This window comes from Dipodomys merriami, unplaced genomic scaffold (assembly GCF_024711535.1).
Source record: "Dipodomys merriami isolate MVZ:Mamm:240054 unplaced genomic scaffold, mDipMer1.0.p SCAF_164, whole genome shotgun sequence".
Lineage (NCBI taxonomy): Eukaryota > Metazoa > Chordata > Mammalia > Rodentia > Heteromyidae > Dipodomys > Dipodomys merriami.
The window spans coordinates 1,062,910-1,069,803 of NW_027202982.1; the positions used below are offsets into that span (position 1 = coordinate 1,062,910).

At 35.4% G+C, this 6,894-nt stretch overlaps 1 long non-coding RNA gene across 2 annotated transcripts in view; it reads left to right on the forward strand.

Annotated features, from left to right (window-relative positions):
* The window catches only part of LOC138828793 (uncharacterized), a 40,775-nt gene extending 37,022 nt beyond the window's left edge, over window positions 1–3,753 (forward strand). For both annotated transcript variants that reach the window (XR_011372361.1, XR_011372362.1), the window contains exons 2-3: window positions 633–784; window positions 3,481–3,753. This is a non-coding gene — a long non-coding RNA (uncharacterized lncRNA). The remainder of the gene's footprint in view (window positions 1–632; window positions 785–3,480) is intronic.
* The last annotated feature ends 3,141 nt before the right edge of the window (window positions 3,754–6,894 follow it).

Below are 6,894 nucleotides of genomic sequence, written 5' to 3' on the forward strand. Positions count from 1 at the left end.
AAGTGGAGATGTGGCTCAAGTAATAGAGTGTCAGTTTTGAGCAAAAAGACTAAGCAAGAATAATATGTCTACTTCTGACTCTATTATTTACTTATGGAAAACTCACACACATTCACACACACACACACACACACAAACACACACACAATTTACAAAATATACACATTCTTCTAGACTCTCCTTCTTGAGAAATACTCAATGCCATTAATTTAATGCATGTTTTCTCCAAATTATTTTGGTAGGGATTAAACTACACTTGTATTTTGATACTGCACTTTTTGTACTTTTTGTTTTGCAATTTTTTTGGTACTTATGTAAGAAAACAGTGTTTTGTGAAGACTAATCAGAAATAAGCATGTCAGTAAATAGGTAGGTGGCAGGTAGACTGAAACTTGCATATAATACCACTTGAAATTTTATTTCTCCAAGTTTAAATATATATACATATGTATGTGTTTAAAACTTCTGCCAAAATTTTATTTCCATTAACAATGATCTATTTGTTCCATTATATAAATTTAATGTATTGTATGTTTCATAGTAGATTAATATTTATAGAATTTCTTTTCTTTGGAGACAAGATTCTGCAGTTTAGACCAGGCTTTCTTCAACTCCTAATTCTCATGTTTCAGGTTCCTGACTATTGACTGTAACAGTACTTGTGATGGAATCTACAGTCAAACTGTTAGACCTGGAAAGGATAGATTGGGAAGCCATCTCAAACAGCAATCAAAAAGCTGAGAACGGTGCTCTGGGAAGGTCAAACAGTCAAGGGAAGACAAGGGTATGAGTTATTACCTCAAGAGTATTTAAGTTAGAGCTGTTGGACACTAAAAGATTAAGACTTTGGAGACAAGATGGATGTCTGTGCTATGGTTGTAATGACTATTGCTCCCTTCGGCTCTCTAACAAAAAGGGATTTATCATTATGTATACAAACAATACCTCAAGTTAATAGTTGTAACCACAAGCTAGATTGATGCCTTAGTTTGTGGACATACCTGTACGCACTGACAACCTCCCACCCCTGTAGTAGACTGAATATAAAGCATGTTAAGCAGGATTTTGGGATCCAGAAGCTGGCAATGAGGCTGTGGGTCCTCTGGTGTCTTCTTTCCTATCACTTCCTGTGATTTCTGAGATTTTTGGCCAGGTATCCCATCATCTTTGCTGTTCCATGGTTATTGTTAGTTACAGTATTGATATTCTGATCACCTCAAAACAAACTATGGAAAAACACCTCCTTGAACAAGATTCAGAAGTGTATAGGAGCACCTCGAAAGATAGCAAACATCAGCAGTCATCCTGTGATTTTCTAGCAAGAAAGTACAATTCAGAAGTATCTTTATTTTTTAATAATATAAAGAGATGGATAATTGTCTTTTTGTATATTTTGTACTTGATATTGCATAAATTTTCAGAAAAATATATACATTGTGAAATAATGTTAATTTTTTCATAGGTTACAAAACCACGTCACTGGAGTAATGACCCTAATGTCTTATCTCAGTTGACTGAATCAGATTTAGATGAGTGTGAATTCCCTAATTATGAACATTTCTCCATGAAACTCAACAACATAGAACGAAGTGTGAGGGTCAGGCCATTCCATACCTCTAAGGATTTTACATATGTTAGTGTAATATACACCCACACTGCTCAGCACTAATGGCACATTGTTGTGTCATAATTGTCTTTATATCAGAATTATGCTAGAGCTTAAAGTAGAATGATGGGCTGAACATTTTCAAAGCAAGAGTGATGATCACCCCCTGCTATTATTCTCAGTGGAGAATCCTTCCTATACATTTTACTGACTTAGCTTCTACTCTATGCTTTACCATTATCAGGGAGGGTCACACTGTATCGAGCTACAATACTGCGGCAACCTTAGCTGCCTTTGAATTTTACCTCCAATCTTGATCCCAAGGTCAACCCTGCAACGCTAATCACATAGTTAGTGGTCAACCGAACTTTTCAAGCCTGGTTAAAATTTCAGCTATCATTGCTCATTGCCTGGGTTAAAGATCTCACTACTTTAGATTTGTTGTTTATCTTCTTGTATTTCCAACACTGCCTTTGAAGTTGGTTTTTGAAGTAGAGCTTTTAGTTTGCATTTGATTTATGGAGGTGTTAGTGATGCCAGTTGAACCGCATATATTATAATGTAAGTAATTTGATGTTTTGATATATGAATTTAATTTTGGCAGTTGAGGAAGTGAATACACATCATTCACAAAAGTTTATTTATGTATATTGGTATTGCTTTATTGTGAGCTTCCTAAAAGCCAGTCATGAGAGAACATGTCCCTAATCCCATCATTTCTGTCACTGAGACAAGGCTTGAAATGTCCAGACCACTTGACACTTCATAGTGAGAACCTTTCTACAAAGAAGGGGAGAGAATAGTAAACAGGATGCTATTAAGGACTTGAATTAAAGAAAAAAACAGAGTTGGAGAGAAAAAACAGAAATAATTACATGTATTCAGTGATAACAACCATGAGAATGAACATTACAGAACTAAGCCCTGGGATAGCCAAATATGTAAAACATGACAAATGAAGAAAAACAGTAATAAATATGTAATGCAGACTTATATGGATAGGTATTTTTAATGTTTAAGGGCTACGAAGTGAGTATGTGATGACCTAAAATTTAAGAAATTTGTAAGGTCAATTATCCCTGGGCCAAACATAGCTAATAGTTTAAGTAAAACACGGCCACAATATTGTGTCTTGATTTACCAAAGTAAAAACCGGTCAATATTTGGAAAGTTATTTTTTGGACATGTGGTTGGTGTGACAATTACTGACATTTGTTCAAGTGTCAGTAGGAGGGTACAGTTTTAGCACAATGATAGAAATCTTTCAGGGATCTGGTAAATTTTCCCTCTGTCTTCAATTTCCTTTTTTTCAGAGAACTAAAATATCATTACTGGAAGCCAGTCCCAAATTGTGCCTTTTCCAAGTTATCAGATATTCAGTCCATCACATGTCCAAATAATAGAGAATGGGAACAGGTCTACATTGGGCACTCACAGTAGATAGGTCTCTGGACTTTCTCAGGAAGAGCTTTCTGCCATTGTGGGATGGATAGGGGTGGATAATATACAAAACAGACATCATAGCTTCAAAGTATTGTGCTAAGTTGACACCTGAGATATAGGATTTTTTAACTGCATAGTATTGGTTTTCATGAATCAGTTAATCAGATTCTTTACACAATATGATGTTACTAGACTGCGGAAAGCATGTTTATAGCATTTACTTTGTATAACATATTTTGAAATTTGGTATAAATCGTTAATCTTTTTTTTTTTATATGGATTACTCCTAGTTATCAATAGTGAGGAAATGCCCTGGAACTTTGTAACTTGAAGTCTTATGTTGCCATGTATCATATCCTATTTTCCTTTTACAGAGTTGGTAAAAAAAATATATGTAATTTATTTTTTATTTTATTTCTTATCTATTACAGAATTTGAACTCAGAGCCTGGGCACTGCTTCTGATGACTTTTGCTCAAGGTTAGCTCTCTACAACTTCGAGGCACAGAATCAATTTTAGTTTTCAATGATTAATTGGTGATAAGTGTCCCGCGGGGACTTTTCTCAACCTGGCTTTGAACTGTGATCCTCATATTCCAGCCTCCAGATTAGCAAATGTTACAGGCATGAGCTACCTCCACCCGGTTATACTTAATTTAAACTATAGTTTCAGAAGTGTTTCATCCTACATTGAATATTTTTTCTTACGAGCTTTCTAATAAATATATAATCTATTCAATTTTGAAAAGTACTGTGTACCTCCCACTTATTTGTGGCATTTCTGAAATCCAAGTTTCTCTGTGTGTCAGGGTGGATACTTAAGCCTGTAATAAGTATGTTGAACACATATCATCTGGCTACTTACAGAACAAAGGATGTGAAGCTAGAGTAGCCAGATAAAGAACTTCCAGGACAATTCAATGGCAACTCATGTACTCTCTCTGTAGGTGAATAGCAGCATAGAAAAGAAATTCTTATATTTGAAAGTGATTGAGTGTGTGTGCACATAGGTGTTCACTTATTTATCTGTTATTATAGTTTCAGATATATTCACTAGTATAAAACAATATTTCATATATACATATACATATACACACACACACACACACACACACACATATATATATATATATATATATATATATATATATATATATATATGCAATAACAGTTTCCAAAATCCAGGGAACCACCTCCATGGGCATTGCTTCCCTAGGTTGCTCTTTGGGTAATAAGAATGAAACTTGGAATTGTCCTGTGGTAAAGAAATTACTCAGAGATTCAAGCATTTTTCTTTTAATATGTTGCTTATTCCTAACTGTAAAATTAGGAAGTCTGTTAATATATATGTTATATTATAGTATATTTAATATATTATATATAATGTATAATATATTGTTTATTATGAAATATGTTTCATATAATACCTGAGGATATTATATATTTATGAAGAAAAATACAACAAATGTATCAGTCCATACTTTCCTAGCCATGATTAGCTTCAGTACAGTTAGGCACATTACATCTCAACAGGAAAATTCTACTGAAGTTCTGATCACCTTGAGCTAGATAAGAATTCCTGTAAAAGAAGCCTCTCCTCAATTATGAGAAAAGATATGTTTGGAAGTTTAGTTTAGTTTTTTTGTTTTGTTTTGTTTTGTTTTTATGGCCATTCATGGGGCCTGAACTCTGGGCCTGGGCGCTGTCCCTCACCTCTTAAGCTCAAGGTTAGTGTTCTACCACTTGAGCCATAGCTCCACCTCTGGCTTTTTCAGCTTATGTGGTGCTGAGAAATAGAACCCAAGGTCTCATGCATGCCAGGCAAGCATTCTACCACTGAGCCACCAACCCGGCCGACATTTGCAAGTTTTTGAGAAGAGGAATTTGGCATTTGCTTTGCATCCTTGATTAGTCATGAATAGATATCATTTTGCTCCAAATTTTGTCTCCTTGTAGGTTCCATAAAAAGTTACACATCAGCCTCATTCCATCACACATCTTTAAGTCCTTTTTTATTTATTTTTATCATTATTGTTTTGTTGTTGTTGCATTTCTGATCCTGAAGCTTGAACTCATGGCCTATGTAGTGTCCTAGAGCTCAATGCTAGTGCTCTACCACTTGAGCCATGTACCACTTCTGGCTTTTTCTGTCTGGACATGCTTTGAATCATAATACTCAGATCTCAGCCTCCAGGGTAGCTAGGATCACAAGTGTGAGCCACCAGTGCCAAGCAAGTTCCTCTGTTTTAGATATTATTCTAAAAGCCTCCTATCCAATTTCACTCCTAAGATAGTAAATTGACCTATGCCAATAGTTCCTTCACACTCTCATCTCTTGTTATGGCTATGGTGTATCTTTTGCAAATTATATTGAATCTACTTCACTGTTCTCTTCCTAATCCATGATTCTAGATTTGTTAGTAATAATTACTTAAATTTATTGGCTATAAACCCTAAATCTTTCAATTATTAATTTCTTTAATTCTTTGAATATGATTATATTTCAATACAAATATGAGCTTATACACACCTTCTTGAATTTACCCCTTGGCATGAGCAGTGCCTGGGCCTATTCTACCTCAAATGAAAGAGGTTGGCAAAAGAATAGCCTACGGTATTCCTGCCTAAGAGTCAGGACAAGTAGTTGAGTGCCTAAAAGAAGCAATTTCCTGGCATAGGAAAGGGTGGGAGAGACAACAGCCTAGAGAGCAACCTGACAGTCACAACATTTAACAACTTCTCCTTTGGGGAAACTGATCTCTTGCAAAGTGACAGTGAGATAACTCACCTAGTGAATTTTCATATATGAAGGAAGTTGTCATGTCTCACTACACAACTCACTTGTAGTCAAAGAGAGGGTCATTCTTTTGTGTCCTCCTTAGGCCCAGTCTCATTTTTATCTCCATCTTAGACTTTGCCCAGACTCTATTCCTACCAGACGGTCCCTGGTGAGGAGGAATGTATGATCTCTTGGCTTTTGATTAGCCCTATGGGAACTGAGGCCACTTTTAATTTTGATCCTGTTCATTTTGAAAAGGCTGTGGTGGGTGGTGAGAAAGCTCATTCTCTGAATTTTTCCCTATTACCAAATCTCTTCAGAGAAAGTCAAGGAATGACAGATTCTGCCTGAGGGAGTGAGTTTCTCCATTTCCAAAGAAGTCAATTAATATCTGATTATGAGGCCCACATGGTGATCCTTCCCCAGATCCTCCGAACAGGAGTGGATGTTACCTCAGACACCAGGCCATCCTCATATTTCTTCAGCTCTTTCTCATGCAAATAAAGGCCACAGGAGTTGAGTTGACAATGAAGAAAAAATGAGAGTAGCAGAATCATTGGCATGGGGAGGAATTAGAAACTCTGGGTGAAAAAAGGGCTCAGAAAATCTAGGATCACACATCATTTAGGAATCACATCACAAGATTAGTTAATAAAAGTAATAAATTGCTACCTAAATTAGTAACTCCACTGCTCTCAATACATTACAAGTGTTCTCTCAAAAGGTAGCTGTCCTATTTTAATGAGGAAAAAGAAGAACATTCTTTCCTCACAAAGTTCTACTCAGTGTCTTCTTCCATAAACCAGGTTGTTCTTACCCTATACTTGTCGGTTACTTTCCTTTGCTGGATTCAATCAATGACACTTGAAAGTGTGTCATCTTCAGACATGTAATTACATTTTGTTTTAATCCATTTGTTATAAAATAAAACAAATTTTTGGGAAAATATGTATATGCTATATTTTCTTCCATGCCATAGTTATTTGATGTTATTAAGTATTATTTTAATAGTTTCATTTTTAAAACTTATGAAAATGTTTTGTTACTGTTAGCACTAATTAGTTGCA